The following is a 23,581-nucleotide window of genomic DNA, read 5'->3' on the forward strand; positions in this document are numbered from 1 at the left end:
ATTTTTCTAACCGGGAATACTGGCTTTTGTTTCACTCTATAGTCGTCGTCGTGTTGCCGGTTTGAATTTGTAAACCCCCTAGTCTTTTGGGAGGCGCTCTACCTCGTTTTTTTCGTTCTACCTTATTGGTACTAATTTTTGCGCGTACCAATTAGAGAATCATCGCGATTTTCATCAGACGACTCATCAGAATACAATTCCTCGTCTAGTATTTGTTCTTTGTCTTTCTTTTCTTCGTCTTCGTCTTCGTCTTCGTCTTGCACTTCAGGCCTTTGTGCGCAAAAATTAATACCGATAATTGGAAGACGATTTCGTAAAATTTGGTTTGGACACTGAAATGGGTGAAAATTACTATAAAATATACTAAAAAGTTGTGATTTTTCACAAAATATTCTTTTTGTTAAATTTGGCGGGGATTTAATTTTGCGAATTTTGTTAAAATTCGCCAAATTCGCCAAATTTAATCCCCGCCAAAAATAATCCACTTAAGGTAATACGCGCGAAAATTAGTCCCAATAAGGTATTGTTTCTCTTTATCGATTACCTGTTTATCGCGTCTTTTGTTTTCTACTCATCTTTCTTTTTGCACTGGAGCATGGCCAGTCTCTTGGGTAATTAAGAAATTTAGACACGATTTTCATAGCTTGATAAAAAAATATTCTGTGATTCTGTGTAGCATCTTTTAGGAAAAGAGTTGTGTATGACTTTTATATCAAAACGTGCTTTTGTACTTGGATTTTCGACTCTGGATAATTTAAATTCTTGTTATTCATCGATTCAGTCTTATTTCCGAGGCAGCGTTTTGTGATCTTGTTTGATCCGAGCCGTGGTTAGGTTCGAGCCTGGTGTGATGCTCTTTTATACCGTATTGCGTGTGCTATATGCAGTTTCTGGTCTAGGATTTAGCCAATGTGTGTACAGCCCTTTGGCTGTGGCGTTTCCCTGTTTGGAATTTTAGTTATAATTAGGATATTTTTTAAGTCAACTTTGTAACTTTTATTCTTAGTCAAGAGAAGAATGTCAAAAATGTTAAAGACACGTAATACTGCTTCAGTATAGCCTTATGTCTCGACCTTTTAGTATGTGGGAATTAGCTCAAAAAAGGGCCTTAACCTTGAACAAAATAGTATGTGGCTGAAATTTGGCACAGTGGTCCCTTTGGGGTTATAGATGCACCAGAAAAAAAGCGCAATCAATTGGATAAGTTTTGGACCCTTTTTTGGGTCAATGTCCCATGACGTCATTTTTCAGTACAAAATCCCTAAAAATGATTTTCAAAAAGCCTTCAAAAATAAAATTAACCCTATTCATTGGAAAGGCATGAAAGATTAGATGACGAAAATGGGGTTATTTGTCAATTTTGGTTCACTTAGGCCCGAGAAATTGCCCGAAAACCCCTAAAATCTGCCATTTTTGTCGATTACGTCATCAATCATACATGAAGTTTAACTTTTTGGAACCAGGATTAAGAGGTGCGTCTCGATGAGAACTATCAGGAAATGGTATGGGTAGTAGTGTTTCGATCACGAGATATTTAGATTTTTATTTTCGCAAATGGGGCAAAATTTGCTGAGTCAGCAAAAATCGATGATATTAAAACTCAAAATTTTATCTATATAGTTAGTAGCTAGAGGGTTTTTGGTGACGTCAATGGATTTAATTGCCCCAAAAAAGTACACAGTTTTTAACTTCACTTTTTTTAAATTGGTGTGACTGTAACCACCCACTTTCAAGATCCCGGATTTTAAAAGGATCGACCAGCCCAAAATCTTTCAAGCGGTCACAAACCAAAATTTTCAAAATGCAGTAAAGGAGGGCTAATACAAGGTTTTATATACCACTACTAATTCTGCTGTTCTATAAGTAAGTGTTAGGAAGTTGACTTTTCCTAATTAAAGGTCAGTCAAATCAGCCAACCTGCATATTTTCAGAGTAGTATAAAACAAGGTTTATCCAAAATAATTGGTGTGATGGCGTGAAATCGCGTTATGGTGTGATGGCGTGAAATCGCGTTATGGTGTGATCGTGAAGTTAAGCAAATCTAAGCGTAGATCGTGAAATCTAATGTCTTGGTGTGATACCTAACCTTGTTGTATAAAGATTTGCTGTGCTTTCTAATTCAAGGCCATTTTAGCTAATCTAGATGGGGGGGGTTTCAGGGGTCTTAAATACCGTCATACCGACAAAATTTTGGGTCAAATACCGTAATACCGTCGGTGAAGGAAGCCTAATACCGATACCGATATTATATTTATGTTTTTTTTCGAAAATAATGAATTTTCAGTTATCAAATCTATTGTGTAGTAACAAATTAGAAACTGTACAAACAAGTCTTGTACTTTATGAGCCCCCCCCCCCCAGTCAACCCTCAATTCAGGTATTCACGCACAGATTTTTGCCAATCCACGTATTCACGCGCGAAAAAACCATTTTCACGTTCACGCACCAATCTTGCTTTTACATCTTTGGTTAAACGATTGTGACCTTATTAGGCTAAATTTAACCTTTTTATATGGTCTCTTTTAAACAGATTGACCTAATCTTATACCATAGATATATAAAAGCGCGTAGCAATAAGTTTGAGCTTCCTACTCCCCCAAAGAAGGACATAATGAAGGAATTTATGTTCCAGGTAACCTTAACCGCCGACCGGGTGCCGTGGGCGCTAGTAACTAACCAGCGCTACGCGCTTTTATATATCTATGCTTATACCAAAGATTCTCGCCAATATATAAAGTTTTTTGCTTGTTTTGTGACCTTATTCTCGATATCGTCGAATTTTTAAGGCCTCTTTTACAGCTATTTGAGCTTTCATAAAGCAATATTTTAGGTCTGCCGTGCCAAAGTTACTTGCTTGTTACTGGAGGCAAATGCAAAATTAAGCCTTTCCCCCAATAATTTCTTCCTCGCAGACCTGCAATCCGTGCCATAATATATTTGCACTTTTGGCTAATTTACCATTTTTCGAAAATTGAAGTTCGAGCGAGAATGTCAATTTCAGGCCCTCAACTTGATTCCATCGATTATTTCGATCTGGGAGGGATTTATTGGCTTCTAGGCTATACTTCAAGCCCTACTGGACCATTTTTAAACTTTTTGATCCTCAGATCCTAAGGTCCTAAGTCTTAAGTCTAGCGTTAAAACTCAGAGTTAAAACTCTACCCTTCGAACCTACTTTAGAGCACTTACAAATCGATTGTGGTTTCAAAACACCCCGGTGAATTTCCCTTTTGTGCCAAGTATTTTGTCCCTGATTGTGTAAGATGTCTTTTATATTGAGAATTAATTTAAAATCGAGGTTTGGGGCCAATCATAGACTGTAGACCGTAGACTTCAACACAGGCTTCATAGAGGTGGTGCTGTGGTGTGACTAGAGGACGCGAATTCTAAAGTTTAACCCCTCCGTATGGGAGGAAAGAAAATAAAATGGAAAATAAGAACGCGAGCGAAGCAAGGGCGAAAAATTTTCGACAATTTTCGCTCTCCTTTGTTATTGAAAAACGGCCTTAATACGCTATTGTTAGCCAAGTATGCCTTCACAATGTTTGATTTTATTTAACACTGACCATTTGTTGGCAAAAATATGGTACGGCGAGCGACGTACCTGCCGTACCCGGTGCGGCGTTTCAAGAGTTTCGCCCAAGAAAAAATTTAAAATTTAGAATGCCTAGATTGCCTGAAAACTCATCATGATGTGAATGACGTGCATCATGATGTGAATTATTTTTTAATCGTTCGATGCTGCACAAGATGTTTTTAGAACTACCTACTTTTACTAATTATCGAAGCAGTAAATACCGCCTTTACTGTCTCTCTAAGTTACTGCAGTATCAGTGTATTGTATTGTAGTAGCAATATAAGTGAATACGGAGAGACGACCATTATCATTTAGTGCTGACGGAGAAATTTTATCTAGACTCATTCGTTGGATGCAGTATTTGCATCACAAAAGTTGTCATTAAAAAAATGCGCCCGCAGAAAAAAAACTTATTTGTTTAGGTAGATATCGTAAAGTTTTGCTTATTTTGAATAACCTCACCATGACAATAAGTCAATAGGACATCCAAGATTGTGCGAGCGAAGCGAGCAAGAAAATTTTACTTGTTAAATAGTGGAATAGACATATCTTTTTTGAACAATTTTCTGCATGAAACTCGTGCAGAAACTAAAAGGTAAATAGTTTTATACCGAAATACCGTTTTTTATTGATAAAAATATCGAAATACCGACAAAAAAACAGGCAATTTACCGATACCGGTAGAAAATGAAATACCGTAATCCCGTCGTTTTTTTTTCGTAATACCGATTTACCGGTGGTAAAGAGGCCCAATACCGTCGTACCGTAAAAGTGAAACCCCCCCCCCCTAGATAGCCGGTCAGCTGGGCAAAATTTTCCTCCTTTCCTCTCTGGAGAGGGAGTAACCCTAAGGTGATTTTTTGGTATCCTTAGACATCCTAGTTATGGAAAGAGTCGGTCGACCAGATCAAATTGGTAGCTTAATATGATTTTCAGGCCCTAATTAGCTACAATACTGGCCATAATATTTGGGACGAAAGGGGAATTCCCATGAAATTTTAAAACCACAATTGATTTAACAGTGCTTTAACTTAGGGTCGGATTGTAGACTTTTAACTCTGAGTTTTAACATTAGACTTAAAGCTTAGGAGCTTAGAATCTCAGGATCCAAAAGTTCAAAAATGGTCCAATAAGGCTGAGAATATAGCCTGGAAGGCAATAAACCCCTCCCTCCCGTTTTTCAGAAATTGAAGTTCGGGCGAGAATGTCAATTCCGGGCTATCCGTTTAATTTAATCGAATAGCCCGAAATCGACATTCTCGCCCGAACTTTAATTTCTGAAAAACGGTGAAATACCCAAAATTCCCAATATATTTTGACCAGCATTGTAGGTGGGACTTCCAGGCTTTTTTTATGTCTTAACGTTATTTCTCCAGTTCTTCTATCATCTTTTTGGGCACAAGGCTTACGCTTAACGAGGCATTAAAGATTCAAAACTTTCAAGTTATAGGCAGTATAGCGCTGCTCGATTCACCATTTCGAATTTAAATCTTACTCTCACCAAACTACGCGGTGTTTAGATGATAACCTTTTTAAACAAAAATTAAGAACGTTTGGAGGCTTTATTAAAATGTTCTTATTTAAAAACGTCGAAATGTCGATATTATGCTTCTCGGATCTTCTAAAAATATCTGTAGTGCAAAAACTCGCTGACGCCATATGAGTCGCGGTCACGCATATTAGTGTTGGGATATTAGATATATTACTTGTGTTTGTAACATATTTTATGTTTTATCGTTTAGATACAAACAACATTCTTAACTAAATATATAATAAAACAGATTAAGAACTAACAGAACTTGTTCAATCAGTGTCCAAATCACGGAGATCGAGTCCGGTGTCCCTGCTGATAACGTTCGGGAACGTAAATTTTCTCGATCTTTGAGCCACTAGCTTGGGTTTCCACAACAACAAGGAAGAAATAATCTGAGAGGATGCACGAGGTAAGTGGCCCGAAAGCTGGACGCGCTAAGCTTTCAAGATCAATAAGACAAGAGACCAAGTCTCCAAACCATAGAGTAGAATAGGCTCAACATAGGTTTTAAAGACCTTGACTTTAAGTTGGAAGGTTAAGAACTCAGATGACCAAACAAATTTACTGAGTTTATTACATGCACTCAAAGCAAGTACCTTTGCGTACCTTGAAATCCTTCTCAGATGAAATATAGGAGTAAAACTCTTTTGAGTTTAATTCCAGACACAGTTTTGATTTCAGCTAGGGATCGTTAATATTGATTGTAAAGTACTCGGTTTTTAGTTCATTGAGATAAAGACCAACACAATTGACTCTAAGGCATCGAGACGTTTTTGCGCATCTGGTTAATGCAATATCGTCAGCAAAATCGGTGTCGGTGAGATGTTTAGCAGGGTAACCTGGATCCAGCCTACATTCGAGAAGGAAACCACAGTTTGAAATTTGGATTTCACAGTTTGAGACACGCGTAATGTGTAATCTACGATTAAGATGAATAGAATTTGTGCAAGAGTATCACCCTGCAAGATAGCATATGAAGGAAAAATTCCTTTAATTTAAAATAAAATACTACAAAACTACAGCGATTTTCGACAATAAAGTGATTAATATCGCCACTAGTGGATGGAAAGTTATTGCTATAAGATGGAATAAGAGTAAATACTTTAATCGTAGAAATTTTAGCGAGACTAATTTAGCGTTTTAGCGAGTTTTCCCTATTTTCGCTAAAATAAATCTCGCTTAAACACGCCGAATCGACAGGTTGCTAAAATTTATCCGCGCAAAGTTTCTGGTTAAATTGCCTTGATACATTTTTATCAATAGGAAGGGTTTCAGTGCAATGAAATGCTAGAAAACGAATTCATTCAATAATGTAATACGAGTATTCGCTAAAATTTATCCACGCAAAATTTTTTGAAATCGTGATTCGCTAAAGTAAATCCAAACAAAATCAAGATTTTCCTGACTCGCCAATATACGCTAAAATTAGTGTCGCTAAAATTTCTACGATTAAAGTATATAATAGCACATGATGGAAAGATTGCTTAAAAATATACACTACAAAAATACAGCGATTTTCAACACTAAAGTGATTAACATCGCCACTAGTGGATGAAAGATTATCGCTATAAAATGGAATAAGAGTAAATATATGGCACATGATGGAAAAATTGCTTTAAAAATAAAATACTACAAAAACTACAGCGATTTTCGACACTAATGTGATAAACATCGCCACTAGTAGATGGAAAATTATCAACGTCAACAGAAAATGAAACAGAGACTGTAAACGTTGGCCCTGCAGGGTAAGGGCGTCACTGACTGACATAGCAATGATTAATATAGACTTAGGGGTATAGTCAGATTTTGCAAATTTTCCAATTTTGGACTGTATTTCTGTTTAGTCAGGGTCCAAAAATCAAGCAAGCTAAATTTGCTAAATAATTGTCAGAAAGTAGTCTCCGAAGGGGCCACTTTTGACCTCCGGGGCAGTATGCCCTGAATTTTCAAATTTTCAAAATATTAGATAGACAATTTTCGTACCTGAAAAGTTAAGAATACTTGCAAATACCCTTTCATCATGTATCTCGCTAATTTGATCCATTTGATATACTCTTCGTAAATGAGACATATTTGAAATGACTTAGTTGCAAACTATATTACCTCCAAAATCTTATCTTATTGACTTTATTCTATGCGATTAGGAAACAACAAATTTCTACTATCTATTTTATTCCTCCTCGCTGAGCCTTCACGCCGTTACGGTTCCTTGTTTATTTACATCATCACTTTAAAACTACTCTCTATGAGCCTCACAAGCTTCTGAGCGGTGTTAATTTATATCCTATCACACTACTCGCATCATATTGAGAGGACCCCCAGCGATTGGTGTGATGGCGTGATCGGAGGTTTTTACGGCGTGATGGCTTGAAAATCCAAAAAATGCCATGATTGCGTGAAATCGAGTTCTGGTTTGATCGTAAAATTAAGCAAATCTAGGCGTGATGGGGTGAAATGTACTGTTCAGGGTAATCGTGAAATCTAATGTCTTGGTTTGATACATAGCCTTGTTTTATAGATACTTACTGTGCTTTCTAATCCAAGGCCATTTTAGCCAAGCTATAAGGCCCTAATTTAGAAATATTCTTTGGGTCCGTCGGCTCAAACCATGGTGGGACCTCCTTAGATGCTTTATTGCTCAACCCTTTATATTTATTTTGTTATGGGCAAGAGGATTTTTAAAACATTTCATATAGCTACCTTAAAGGAAGAAATTTTGGCGGGAATTTAATTTGGCGGTTGCTGAAAAATTTAACCTTTAAATGGCGTAAAAACAGCTAAAGAATAGCAAAAACCACCTTTAAAGGGGACACATTTTCAAAAAGTTTAATTTGGCGGGAATTTAAATTGGCGGATGGCGGAAAAAAGACATTTTTGCGGGAACTTTAATTTCTGAAAAACGGTGAAATACCCAAAATTCCCAATATATTTTGACCAGCATTGTAGGTGGGACTTCCAGGCTTTTTTTATGTCTTAACGTTATTTCTCCAGTTCTTCTATCATCTTTTTGGGCACAAGGCTTACGCTTAACGAGGCATTAAAGATTCAAAACTTTCAAGTTATAGGCAGTATAGCGCTGCTCGATTCACCATTTCGAATTTAAATCTTACTCTCACCAAACTACGCGGTGTTTAGATGATAACCTTTTTAAACAAAAATTAAGAACGTTTGGAGGCTTTATTAAAATGTTCTTATTTAAAAACGTCGAAATGTCGATATTATGCTTCTCGGATCTTCTAAAAATATCTGTAGTGCAAAAACTCGCTGACGCCATATGAGTCGCGGTCACGCATATTAGTGTTGGGATATTAGATATATTACTTGTGTTTGTAACATATTTTATGTTTTATCGTTTAGATACAAACAACATTCTTAACTAAATATATAATAAAACAGATTAAGAACTAACAGAACTTGTTCAATCAGTGTCCAAATCACGGAGATCGAGTCCGGTGTCCCTGCTGATAACGTTCGGGAACGTAAATTTTCTCGATCTTTTGAGCCACTAGCTTTGGTTTCCACAACAACAAGGAAGAAATAATCTGAGAGGATGCCAGGCTCGGATACAGGAGGTAGGCTATCTTATTCATAGAGAGTAATTAGTTTATATATAAGGTAATACGATAATAAAGTGCACTCTCCTCCATTGGTTATAGCCTCCCTCTGTATCCGAGCCTGGATGCACGAGGTAAGTGGCCCGAAAGCTGGACGCGCTAAGCTTTCAAGATCAATAAGACAAGAGACCAAGTCTCCAAACCATAGAGTAGAATAGGCTCAACATAAGTTTTAAAGACCTTGACTTTAAGTTGGAAGGTTAAGAACTCAGATGACCAACAAATTTACTGAGTTATTACATGCACTCAAAGCAAGTACCTTTGCGTACCTTGAAATCCTTCTCAGATGAAATATAGGAGTAAAACTCTTTTGAGTTTAATTCCAGACACAGTTTTGATTTCAGCTAGGGATCGTTAATATTGATTGTAAAGTACTCGGTTTTTAGTTCATTGAGATAAAGACCAACACAATTGACTCTAAGGCATCGAGACGTTTTTGCGCATCTGGTTAATGCAATATCGTCAGCAAAATCGGTGTCGGTGAGATGTTTAGCAGGGTAACCTGGATCCAGCCTACATTCGAGAAGGAAACCACAGTTTGAAATTTGGATTTCACAGTTTGAGACACGCGTAATGTGTAATCTACGATTAAGATGAATAGAATTTGTGCAAGAGTATCACCCTGCAAGATAGCATATGAAGGAAAAATTCCTTTAATTTAAAATAAAATACTACAAAACTACAGCGATTTTCGACAATAAAGTGATTAATATCGCCACTAGTGGATGGAAAGTTATTGCTATAAGATGGAATAAGAGTAAATACTTTAATCGTAGAAATTTTAGCGAGACTAATTTAGCGTTTTAGCGAGTTTTCCCTATTTTCGCTAAAATAAATCTCGCTTAAACACGCCGAATCGACAGGTTGCTAAAATTTATCCGCGCAAAGTTTCTGGTTAAATTGCCTTGATACATTTTTATCAATAGGAAGGGTTTCAGTGCAATGAAATGCTAGAAAACGAATTCATCAATAATGTAATACGAGTATTCGCTAAAATTTATCCACGCAAAATTTTTTGAAATCGTGATTCGCTAAAGTAAATCCAAACAAAATCAAGATTTTCCTGACTCGCCAATATACGCTAAAATTAGTGTCGCTAAAATTTACGATTAAAGTATATAATAGCACATGATGGAAAGATTGCTTAAAAATATACACTACAAAAATACAGCGATTTTCAACACTAAAGTGATTAACATCGCCACTAGTGGATGAAAGATTATCGCTATAAAATGGAATAAGAGTAAATATATGGCACATGATGGAAAAATTGCTTTAAAAATAAAATACTACAAAAACTACAGCGATTTTCGACACTAATGTGATAAACATCGCCACTAGTAGATGGAAAATTATCAACGTCAACAGAAAATGAAACAGAGACTGTAAACGTTGGCCCTGCAGGGTAAGGGCGTCACTGACTGACATAGCAATGATTAATATAGACTTAGGGGTATAGTCAGATTTTGCAAATTTTCCAATTTTGGACTGTATTTCTGTTTAGTCAGGGTCCAAAAATCAAGCAAGCTAAATTTGCTAAATAATTGTCAGAAAGTAGTCTCCGAAGGGGCCACTTTTGACCTCCGGGGCAGTATGCCCTGAATTTTCAAATTTTCAAAATATTAGATAGACAATTTTCGTACCTGAAAAGTTAAGAATACTTGCAAATACCCTTTCATCATGTATCTCGCTAATTTGATCCATTTGATATACTCTTCGTAAATGAGACATATTTGAAATGACTTAGTTGCAAACTATATTACCTCCAAAATCTTATCTTATTGACTTTATTCTATGCGATTAGGAAACAACAAATTTCTACTATCTATTTTATTCCTCCTCGCTGAGCCTTCACGCCGTTACGGTTCCTTGTTTATTTACATCATCACTTTAAAACTACTCTCTATGAGCCTCACAAGCTTCTGAGCGGTGTTAATTTATATCCTATCACACTACTCGCATCATATTGAGAGGACCCCCAGCGATTGGTGTGATGGCGTGATCGGAGGTTTTTACGGCGTGATGGCTTGAAAATCCAAAAAATGCCATGATTGCGTGAAATCGAGTTCTGGTTTGATCGTAAAATTAAGCAAATCTAGGCGTGATGGGGTGAAATGTACTGTTCAGGGTAATCGTGAAATCTAATGTCTTGGTTTGATACATAGCCTTGTTTTATAGATACTTACTGTGCTTTCTAATCCAAGGCCATTTTAGCCAAGCTATAAGGCCCTAATTTAGAAATATTCTTTGGGTCCGTCGGCTCAAACCATGGTGGGACCTCCTTAGATGCTTTATTGCTCAACCCTTTATATTTATTTTGTTATGGGCAAGAGGATTTTTAAAACATTTCATATAGCTACCTTAAAGGAAGAAATTTTGGCGGGAATTTAATTTGGCGGTTGCTGAAAAATTTAACCTTTAAATGGCGTAAAAACAGCTAAAGAATAGCAAAAACCACCTTTAAAGGGGACACATTTTCAAAAAGTTTAATTTGGCGGGAATTTAAATTGGCGGATGGCGGAAAAAAGACATTTTTGCGGGAACTTTAATTTCTGAAAAACGGTGAAATACCCAAAATTCCCAATATATTTTGACCAGCATTGTAGGTGGGACTTCCAGGCTTTTTTTATGTCTTAACGTTATTTCTCCAGTTCTTCTATCATCTTTTTGGGCACAAGGCTTACGCTTAACGAGGCATTAAAGATTCAAAACTTTCAAGTTATAGGCAGTATAGCGCTGCTCGATTCACCATTTCGAATTTAAATCTTACTCTCACCAAACTACGCGGTGTTTAGATGATAACCTTTTTAAACAAAAATTAAGAACGTTTGGAGGCTTTATTAAAATGTTCTTATTTAAAAACGTCGAAATGTCGATATTATGCTTCTCGGATCTTCTAAAAATATCTGTAGTGCAAAAACTCGCTGACGCCATATGAGTCGCGGTCACGCATATTAGTGTTGGGATATTAGATATATTACTTGTGTTTGTAACATATTTTATGTTTTATCGTTTAGATACAAACAACATTCTTAACTAAATATATAATAAAACAGATTAAGAACTAACAGAACTTGTTCAATCAGTGTCCAAATCACGGAGATCGAGTCCGGTGTCCCTGCTGATAACGTTCGGGAACGTAAATTTTCTCGATCTTTGAGCCACTAGCTTTGGTTTCCACAACAACAAGGAAGAAATAATCTGAGAGGATGCCAGGCTCGGATACAGGAGGTAGGCTATCTTATTCATAGAGAGTAATTAGTTTATATATAAGGTAATACGATAATAAAGTGCACTCTCCTCCATTGGTTATAGCCTCCCTCTGTATCCGAGCCTGGATGCACGAGGTAAGTGGCCCGAAAGCTGGACGCGCTAAGCTTTCAAGATCAATAAGACAAGAGACCAAGTCTCCAAACCATAGAGTAGAATAGGCTCAACATAAGTTTTAAAGACCTTGACTTTAAGTTGGAAGGTTAAGAACTCAGATGACCAAACAAATTTACTGAGTTTATTACATGCACTCAAAGCAAGTACCTTTGCGTACCTTGAAATCCTTCTCAGATGAAATATAGGAGTAAAACTCTTTTGAGTTTAATTCCAGACACAGTTTTGATTTCAGCTAGGGATCGTTAATATTGATTGTAAAGTACTCGGTTTTTAGTTCATTGAGATAAAGACCAACACAATTGACTCTAAGGCATCGAGACGTTTTTGCGCATCTGGTTAATGCAATATCGTCAGCAAAATCGGTGTCGGTGAGATGTTTAGCAGGGTAACCTGGATCCAGCCTACATTCGAGAAGGAAACCACAGTTTGAAATTTGGATTTCACAGTTTGAGACACGCGTAATGTGTAATCTACGATTAAGATGAATAGAATTTGTGCAAGAGTATCACCCTGCAAGATAGCATATGAAGGAAAAATTCCTTTAATTTAAAATAAAATACTACAAAACTACAGCGATTTTCGACAATAAAGTGATTAATATCGCCACTAGTGGATGGAAAGTTATTGCTATAAGATGGAATAAGAGTAAATACTTTAATCGTAGAAATTTAGCGAGACTAATTTAGCGTTTTAGCGAGTTTTCCCTATTTTCGCTAAAATAAATCTCGCTTAAACACGCCGAATCGACAGGTTGCTAAAATTTATCCGCGCAAAGTTTCTGGTTAAATTGCCTTGATACATTTTTATCAATAGGAAGGGTTTCAGTGCAATGAAATGCTAGAAAACGAATTCATTCAATAATGTAATACGAGTATTCGCTAAAATTTATCCACGCAAAATTTTTTGAAATCGTGATTCGCTAAAGTAAATCCAAACAAAATCAAGATTTTCCTGACTCGCCAATATACGCTAAAATTAGTGTCGCTAAAATTTCTACGATTAAAGTATATAATAGCACATGATGGAAAGATTGCTTAAAAATATACACTACAAAAATACAGCGATTTTCAACACTAAAGTGATTAACATCGCCACTAGTGGATGAAAGATTATCGCTATAAAATGGAATAAGAGTAAATATATGGCACATGATGGAAAAATTGCTTTAAAAATAAAATACTACAAAAACTACAGCGATTTTCGACACTAATGTGATAAACATCGCCACTAGTAGATGGAAAATTATCAACGTCAACAGAAAATGAAACAGAGACTGTAAACGTTGGCCCTGCAGGGTAAGGGCGTCACTGACTGACATAGCAATGATTAATATAGACTTAGGGGTATAGTCAGATTTTGCAAATTTTCCAATTTTGGACTGTATTTCTGTTTAGTCAGGGTCCAAAAATCAAGCAAGCTAAATTTGCTAAATAATTGTCAGAAAGTAGTCTCCGAAGGGGCCACTTTTGACCTCCGGGGCAGTATGCCCTGAATTTTCAAATTTTCAAAATATTAGATAGACAATTTTCGTACCTGAAAAGTTAAGAATACTTGCAAATACCCTTTCATCATGTATCTCGCTAATTTGATCCATTTGATATACTCTTCGTAAATGAGACATATTTGAAATGACTTAGTTGCAAACTATATTACCTCCAAAAATCTTATCTTATTGACTTTATTCTATGCGATTAGGAAACAACAAATTTCTACTATCTATTTTATTCCTCCTCGCTGAGCCTTCACGCCGTTACGGTTCCTTGTTTATTTACATCATCACTTTAAAACTACTCTCTATGAGCCTCACAAGCTTCTGAGCGGTGTTAATTTATATCCTATCACACTACTCGCATCATATTGAGAGGACCCCCAGCGATTGGTGTGATGGCGTGATCGGAGGTTTTTACGGCGTGATGGCTTGAAAATCCAAAAAATGCCATGATTGCGTGAAATCGAGTTCTGGTTTGATCGTAAAATTAAGCAAATCTAGGCGTGATGGGGTGAAATGTACTGTTCAGGGTAATCGTGAAATCTAATGTCTTGGTTGATACATAGCCTTGTTTTATAGATACTTACTGTGCTTTCTAATCCAAGGCCATTTTAGCCAAGCTATAAGGCCCTAATTTAGAAATATTCTTTGGGTCCGTCGGCTCAAACCATGGTGGGACCTCCTTAGATGCTTTATTGCTCAACCCTTTATATTTATTTTGTTATGGGCAAGAGGATTTTTAAAACATTTCATATAGCTACCTTAAAGGAAGAAATTTTGGCGGGAATTTAATTTGGCGGTTGCTGAAAAATTTAACCTTTAAATGGCGTAAAAACAGCTAAAGAATAGCAAAAACCACCTTTAAAGGGGACACATTTTCAAAAAGTTTAATTTGGCGGGAATTTAATTTGGCGGATGGCGGAAAAAAGACATTTTTGCGGGAACTTAATTTGGCGGATTTCGGCCAAATCCGCCAAATCCGCCAAATTTTCTTTCCGCCGAAATTTCTTCCTTTAAGGTATATTGCTTCAAATTTTGATGATCCAATATCGCGGCGCTGCTTCACCAACTTGAATATAAATCTTTCTCGGCTAGGTGGTGTTTTATTTTATATGATAGCGCTTTTGAACCGGCCTTAGTTACCGGCCTGCTATTTTTTACTTAGCCTGTCCCAAACCCGCACAGCGGGACGATTTTCAAAAAAATCTTGCCGTGTGTGGGTTTGTAACGGTTATATGGTTTTCATGTGTTGTATCTAGAGTTATTAGAGACAATGGAGTGTTTGAAAACTTTTCTTTGTTTATGAAATGTTATTTCATAATTACATGCATTTTTGTTGAAAACAATTAACGTGAGAATCAACTTTTATATGTGTCATAAAAAGCTAAAAATAGTTAAACTTGTTGTAAATTAATGTCCCAAGAGAATTTAATTGGCTTTCTTTTGCAGATGGCAATAAAAATTTTGCACTTCACTTCTTCACTTAGAGGCTTTTTGAAAACACGCTTGCACACGAAATCTATCTAAACGTAACAAACCCTACTATCGTCAGCTACATAAAGAAGTAGGGTTTGGTACAGGCTATTTTTTACTTAGAAAGTTCATTTCCGCCAAGATTTTATCCTCCTCCTTTTATCGGCCCTCCTTAGAAACTAAATTCCATACGAAAAGTCCATTTTAAGGAAATATGGTATCATTGTTTACCATCGATTTCCAAAACCTGATGCTTCAGTTTCAGGCGTTTTAAAATTTAGAAAGATTTTAAAAGGCAATTCCAAAAACCTTCAATAAAAGGTCTCAGGAGTTTTTTCATCAATATGATAAAAACATTGTCTCTCTTCTTGTGCCCCAGCCAGTTTTTCCATTGTGCTCCAGCCAGTTTTTCCATTGTTCAGCGAGGACAGATTTTCAACTGGGTTGGCCTTCCCAGTGGCCAGGATCCCAACGGATCATACGGTCGTAAAGCATGGAAACAGCCCTTACTTACTAATTGCTTTAAGTGTGACATAAACGTAACGTTAACTGTAACATTAATCGATTTCGATTGAATTTCGGGCGTGAAAGTTTGATTTTCAGGCATGAAAATCTAATTTTTTTCGTGAAAATCTAATTTTTCTGGCGTGATGGCTTGAAATCGCGAAAAGATTGGCGTGATGGCATGAATTTTGGGGTTGCGTGGTCAAATGAGCACGAACAACATTTTTAATGTATACTTAAATTGACATCCATTAGATTTTACCCTGATTTTACGATTCTGTCAATATTTTAGTCAGTATAAAATAAGGCTCATACACCTTTCCCAAATTGTTTGGTAATTTTCGAAGGTCTTCAAACCATATTGAAAACTATATATTTGTATTCCTCCTATAAAGACAAGTGCATGCTGAAAATTTGAGCTCAAAAGCTTTTTTCTATCAATTTTCATGATTGTTTTTGTTCACGGTGAAATCCCTTATAAAAACTAAAACATACAGCCCGGCCTCGTTTCCATGTAATTCTATTGTTTATAAAGAAATTTCAAATCAAAATAACTCAAGAACCGGAAGTGCTTTTTTCATAATTCTTTTTTTGTTTGTTTAGTTTTGCGACATACAATTTTATGAAACTAAATAGAAACATTCAAACATTAAAACAAAAAAGTCAAAAAGCCTAAATGGGCCCCCCCCCCAGCGGTTTGCGTGATTGCGTGAATGGGCATTTTCGGTTGCGTGAATGCGTGAAAATTGAAAAAAAAATGCGTGAATGCGTGAATTGAAAAAACTTGCGTGAACGTGAAAATGTACTTTTTAATTGCGTGAATGCGTGAATCTGGGCTATTTTGTGCGTGAATACCTGAATTTTCCCTTTTTTCCACCGATTATGTGCAGTTTTCCCGATTTTCCAATGTTTCCCCGATTTTTCCCAAAAAATTTTCCGATTTCTGAAAAATCGGGTTATTGCGTGAAACTCGAGGAAAATTTGCGTGAATGCGTGAATTTCGAAAAAAAATTTCGAAAAAAAATTGCCTCCTAAATAACAATTCGGGAAAGGTGTATTCATTCATCGCTCTAAAACCACTCTCTCAGAACCTCGCTAGCTTCTGATTGGGTGCCAACTTTTAATCGTTTATATCACAAACATCATATTGAACATGATGAAATATTTTGGTGTAATTAAGCTGCTGAAATTACTCAACAAAATACCAACTTAATTTAGTTGGTATTACTTAGCATTTTATGGCTATTATTTAAAAACCAGCTTTTAGATAAGTTACCGTCTTCGAATACGAAGTCGTGTTGGAGTGAACTAGTGAACGGAGAGGGTAGCAAAGCTACTTTTCGTTTTTACAGCTTATACACCGGCGAGCTAAGGTTGAACCGCCCCCCCCCCTCACCACCAAATAATAAATAAATGAATTGTACTATACATGCATATAGGAGTTCAAATACGAAAAAATCGAAACGAACAAAAGAATTGTCTTTCACTTTACCTCCAAGCTCTGGTGGAAATAAGTATCCCGAAATTCAGCGAAATCACATAGCTTGAATATTCCAAAATCACCTCTCAAAATCAACCCTCACCTAACAGGTTCAGTCAAGCAATGAGACCAAAACCATCTGATCGACATCGACAAGGAGGAAATTAAAAAAACTGAAGGCGCTCAAACAAAAAAATTCACATATTTACCGCCTGGCTCAAAAAGAGCAATCAATCTACAATCAGGATTAAAAACTCGTTGAAGTTACTTTAATAGGATTAAATTTCGCCAGATTAAATTTCACGAGCCAAAAAAGTCGCGATATTTTTTGGATTTAATTTCCCAGAGTTTTTAGCCTCATTTTGTCACTAACACTCGTACCTAGTGCCCAAAAACAAAAAGTAATAAAAAAACACCCCAGGGGGATTCAGTGTACAAGTGTACCAAATTTCAGCCCAGACCGATGATTTTTGGACTCTCTGAAGTTTTAGCCTCGTTTTGATGCCAAAACTGGTCCCCAGGCCCTAAAAATCACAATCTTTAAAAAATGAAAAAGAACATCCCCAGGTATTCAGCCAAGGAAAAAGTGTATCAGATTTCAGCTCAATTCGAAAATTCAAAGGCTCCCCAGGCTGCACCAAAGTTTTAGCCTCGTTTTGGTGCAAAAACCCGTTCCCAGGGCCACAAAAATCAAAATTTTCAAAAAACAATAAGGTAGATACTCCTAGATATTTCCCAAGAAACTAGTCTTGGCTTGAATTATGTGTCAAAGTATGTACTCTATCCATTTATCTTCCTAGATGGCAAAGAAAGACTAAAGTCTCTTGCCTGCCAACTAAGCGGTCCTATTGCCACGGCTATAGACGGGGTTAAAATTTAAAAAGCAGAACAGGAATAGGCAAAAACAGCGTCATTATTAAAATGGTGACACTTCTTGTGAATAAAGTGACAATATTACGGCATCTGTGTTAAAAGGTGACAACCGTGTTAAAAGGTGACAACCGTGTTAATAAGGTGAGTTGCGACTTTCTAATACGGTAACAAGGTGACTATCGCGATAAAAAGGTGTCTCGTAAAAATTCCTAACCTTTTCACAGCAAAAAGAGCAAATACATTTCGTTCAAATGCAGTGCCGTGAAAAAACTCATTATTCTAAAAATAATAATAATGTATACAAGTTCAAGGCACACGAGGGCCTCTGAGAACCGAATCTTGATTACAATTGTCTTGTCTCGAATCTTTTCGGATGTTTTTTCCAAGCTTCGTTGAGTCTTTCTTTAAAGATTTTGACAGTCGTTGCCTCTACAACGTATCTTGGTAATCTATTCCAGTTTGGTATACTCCTGTAAAAGAACGAGTTGGTTTGTGCGTCTCGGAATCCATCTTTACCAAAATTTGGTATCAGCTCATCATTCTGTCTCCTGTTCGGACGTGTTCGAGTCGATAATTTACTTGGAAGAGTATTTTTATCGTAGTAGTGGAGATGTTTGTATACTTGGACCATATCACAAAAGAGTCTCCTGAATTCAAGCGTGGGGAGGTCAAGTATGCGCAAGCGTTCTTCAAAGGACATATCTTTGCCGGTAGGCACGAAGTCTTGTGGCGCGTCTTTGTACACCCTGATCAAATTAACATATTTTTGAAGTTTAGGTGACCGTCGGTATGGATACTCCAAGCATACTCCAAGTACGGACGGACAAACGAAGTATATAGTACTAGGAAGATGGATGGATTCAGATGTTCAAAGCTCCTGTTAATCACTCCTAGTATTGAATTTGCCTTCTTTACCTGCTTTGCAATATGCTCTTCGAATGTAAGTTCTGAGTCGATCACAATCCCAAGATCTTTCTCTTCAAAAACATGTTCAAGCTGATTTCCATCCAAACAATATGGATAGGCATGTTTGATGTCAGAGAATTTGCCAATAGTTAGTACGTGACATTTGTCGGGATGGAAATTTAATAACCATTCTTTCGACCACTTGACTAGCGCGTCTATATCCTGTTGGATGGAAATAGAGTCTTCGATAGTGTTGACCTCTTGGAAGATTTTGGTGTCATCAGCAAAAAGGAGTATAAATGATGATATCACTCTTTCAGGAAGATCGTTGATGTAAAGAACGAACAATAACGGTCCAAGGACACTACCCTTGGGATACCACTAACCACGTGATCCGTTGTCGAAAATGATTTATTTACTTTCACTGATTGGGTTCGTCCATTTAAAAATGATTTTACCCAAAACATTATCGGACCATCTATGCCGTATGCTAATAGTTTCTTGAATAAACGACGATGAGGTACAGTGTCAAAGGCCTTTTCCCTCCGATGTACTTTCACAGCACGTATCCAAGTAATACAACAGTTGCGTAACGGTGGATCGATTTTTGATAAAACCATATTGCTTGTTCGATAAAAGATGTTGATCAAGATGCTCCATAATATGCTTTCTCACTATTGAATCCATCAGTTTGCATACTATTGATGTCAAGCTTACAGGTCGATAATTTACTGCAAGATTTTGAGCACCTTTGTTCTTATATATGGATATTACGTGAGCTTCTTTCCAATCCTTTGGTAGAGACCCTTCCTTTAATGATGGGTTCATTATTACTGCAAGTGGTTCAGAGACGTAGTCAGATAACGACAGTAGCATCTTAGGATGTATTCCATCAGGACCAAATGATTTATTTTGATTTAGATGTTTTATTTCGATCTGGATCATTTCTTTTGTTGTATGGATTTCATCCGATTACGGACTCAGTTCTTTTCTCGAAGTCCGGTAGCTCCCCAGGAGGCTCTCTTGTGAAAACACTGCAGAATTGACGTTGAAGTATACAGTATTCGCCTTTTCATGGTCTTCATGTTTCAAAGAATTTTTGTCATTTGGTGCCTCAAGTAATGATGATACCGTACTGGAAGATTTCATTTTGCTCCTGACATGTGACCAGAAAACTTTTGGTTTTGTTTTTGAATTGTTGCAGATTTTCCGTTCGTAATTTCTATGGGCTTGTGTCATCATTTTCGTCACTCGGTTGCGTACACGGGTGTATTTCACGCGATTCTCGTCTTTCTCTCGCGGCGATGATTTCATCCATTTTCTATGTAGACGCTTTTTCTTTGCTATTTCAGTTCTGAGATCTTTTGGAATAGGAATTCTTCCTCTCTTTCTCCAACCCTCGCCTCCAATCGTTTTGAGCGGGATGAAACGGTTTGCAATTCGCTTACTATATTCTTGAAAACTTGCCAAAGTTCCTCGACTGATTTGTCATTAGCCGCATCTAGAAAAATCGTTTGCCAGTTACCTGTTTCAAGATCTTGCTTCATTGCTTCAAAATCAGCATTATCATAATTGTACCTTTCCGATGTGGGCTTTACATATGCATTGCACTTTATGCTAAAGGTCAGGGAACTGTGATCGCTTTTACCCAATGGACTGAGATATTCCAGATTTTGTGTTTGGTTGGCTTCTCCTGTTAGAATGAGATCAACCAAAGATGGTTCATCGGTTCCACGGCATCGTGTTGGTTCATCTACGTTCGGATGGAGGAAAGAGTCGCGGAGAGTATCTAAGTACTTCTCTTCTTTTCTTTCTTCCTGATGTTTTGTCGTCCAATTTTCCCAGTTAATTGTTGGAAAGTTGAAATCCCCTACAAAGCATTTATGGGAATATTTTTTGATGGATGAAATATCGTAAATGAGCTTATTAAGTCTGATGTTGTTTTCATTCGACATGTTACTGCTGGTAGGGCTGCGGTACATGCATGCAAAAACGTGTAAGTCATTACCACTTAGGCTCATCCTCGTCAGTATCTCACTGAGTAATTTCAAAATGATTCCAGCCTAATTTATATCCAACGTTGACGCTCTTATAAACTTCCACTGGCACGAGATGAATATTCTGAGTACAAATGGGCACACAAACTGCTTTGACCAGAAGTTCGTTACAATCTAGATTGAGAAGATTTTGCTTAGCAGTTAAGGGCTCTGTAATAAGCTTTAGTCAAAAGATTGTGGGCTATCTTACTGTTAAACATTCAAATGAGAAGCGGTACTTGAATTAGATAATATAAAACTATTAAATATCGAGTCTGCCTATTCTTGGTTCAGATAATGACCTAATTCGGAGAATAGTTTCAGTTTTGTGAGAGGCTTTGTTACATAGATTTTGAACATGAAGATAAAATTATAAAGCACTGTCTATGGTTATACCAGGAAGTTTAACATTTTCAGAAGATTTAAGTTTAAAATTTCCTATGTCAAGAGATATTATTTGTGTTTATAACATAACATCTGATTTATAACATCTGAAACTTCTCCAGGTTCGAGAGTTTTGTTCAAATCACGATTTGTAAGTCTAAATTCAAAGCTTCATGACTTCTTGCAAAGAAGAAGCGCATTCGTGAAGAGTATTATCATCGGCGAAGTTACATAGGCCATCTTAATTCATAAAGCAAAACAAACCATTGACAAAACATTGAAATGGACCTAAAATAGATCCTTGCGGCACTTAAAGGTAGCCAATTACTTTAAGATTGTCCCACTTTAACGCAGAGGATACAAGAAAAATGCTAAATTGTTTCGAGATTAGTTTTTCAAAGATTTTAGCCGGAGAAGCGAGTAGTTATCCTTGTCGTGCTTGATATTATTTTTATGGAATGGAACTATATCAGCCTGCTTCAAGCTATCAGAAAAATGTTGAATTTCAATACTGTGGTTGAAACACGCTGTCAATTTAGAAGCACAAACAAATTTTGCTAGCTTTATGATCTTTAAGTTCAAAACTGACTGACTTAGAGGGGAATCGTTCAGGTGATTTATTACATTTTGAGCATTTCTTTTACTAGGGGAAGCATATTGGGGGGGGGGTGTTGAGATTGACAAGTGCTTTGATTTTGAAATTTTAACCAGTGGTAGATATGGATAATTGAAGATGATTTACAAAATTGTGGTTCGGCCACTGTCTAGTTGGTATTTTACAGACAAGAATGTAAACTTGATCAAAATCATGTAATGACTGATTGAATCGTTCGATTTGACTTGAAATTTTCACCAGTGATAGATATTGACCATCTGAGACAGTGTGCAAAATTTCAATGGAGTCACGTGAGCGGGGACGAGATGGAGTTTTTACAAGCTCTTATTTGATTTGTTTGGTCGTTAACCAGTAATAAAACAATTTTCTTACTTTTTCTTAAGAACGCGTCATTTTTATTACATCAAATGACCAATTATTATAGTATCTTAATAAAAACTCCATCTCATCTGCGTGAGCGGTTGGTTTTTTACAGACCAGTCCATTTTTACTTAAAATTGCTCCCTTTCAGCATAACCACTCGTCCGATTTTGCTGAATTTTTGGCTGTAAGCTTGTATTATCAATACCTAACATGGCACTTGTCAAAATTTCAAGTTAATAGCATTTTCTAATCACTAGTTACAGTATCAGGGCTGTTTAGGCAAAAAAAGGGCAATTTTAGGCCAGTCTGTAAAATACACGATACCAACAGGTGGTAAAAAATCGACCCTCTACCACTAAAATACATGTCACGTGGAGTTGCCACACAAAATTTTCGCAAAAAAAAGTTAGAGGGGGATCCTATTTTCAGTATTTTCAATGAATGATGACGTCGTCAGGTGACGATGACGTCATTAATAATGTCGAAATCTTTACCAAAGATGCCAATTCATATTTGGTGCACACTTGCAAAATTTCAAGTCAATCGGATGAATACACGCTTTTTTTATAAGAATGGTGTAAATCCATTTCATAATGGATATTCTTAACTTGTTTGGGAAAATCATCCTAAAATATTCTTACAGCATATTCTTAGGTTAGGATCCTAATTCATACTAGATTTAACATTTAGTACATACGTCTCAAGCATAAAATGACACTTTTGTAAAAGGAGTGAGCCTAACTTGGGGGTAATTTATAATTGAAAATGCTCTTATAATGGCATTCTTAGCTTTAGTAGCAAAATTCCATGATGGTGATATTCTTCTCTATTAGTTGTTTGGCCATTTTTATCATGGACATTCTTATAAAGTGTATTCTAATAAAAAAAAGCATGTATCTCAAAAGTTATACTCACTTATATCGAGATAAGGTGCGATCATCCTTAATAAGCTGAATTCGCTCATCAGCAAAATTGTCCTTATTTGAAAAGAGGGGCTTAAAAATGTCCCACAGGTCTTTATTTTGGGTAATTTTTGATGAAGAAAGATTTCTTGGCTTTCCTATTCATATTGACGACAAAGTTCCTCTGGCGATTATCACGAGCAACATCATTGGGATCTTTTGTATTGTTTGCTATTAGTAGGCCTGATTGGTGTAATTATCGTGCAATTTTGAAACAAAGCACCAAATTCGGATCAGACATGCCTAATACCCTATGGATTGATATTATAGAAGCGCGGCCCAGAAACAGGCCAAATCCAATAATAGAATCTGTAAGCTCTAAAAAAACTTTAAAACTATATAAAAGACTTTTAAACGAGCATGGTCGATTTCTGTACTGAACG

This window comes from Clytia hemisphaerica, unplaced genomic scaffold (genome assembly GCF_902728285.1).
Source record: "Clytia hemisphaerica strain Z4C2 unplaced genomic scaffold, Clytia hemisphaerica genome assembly, whole genome shotgun sequence".
Lineage (NCBI taxonomy): Eukaryota > Metazoa > Cnidaria > Hydrozoa > Leptothecata > Clytiidae > Clytia > Clytia hemisphaerica.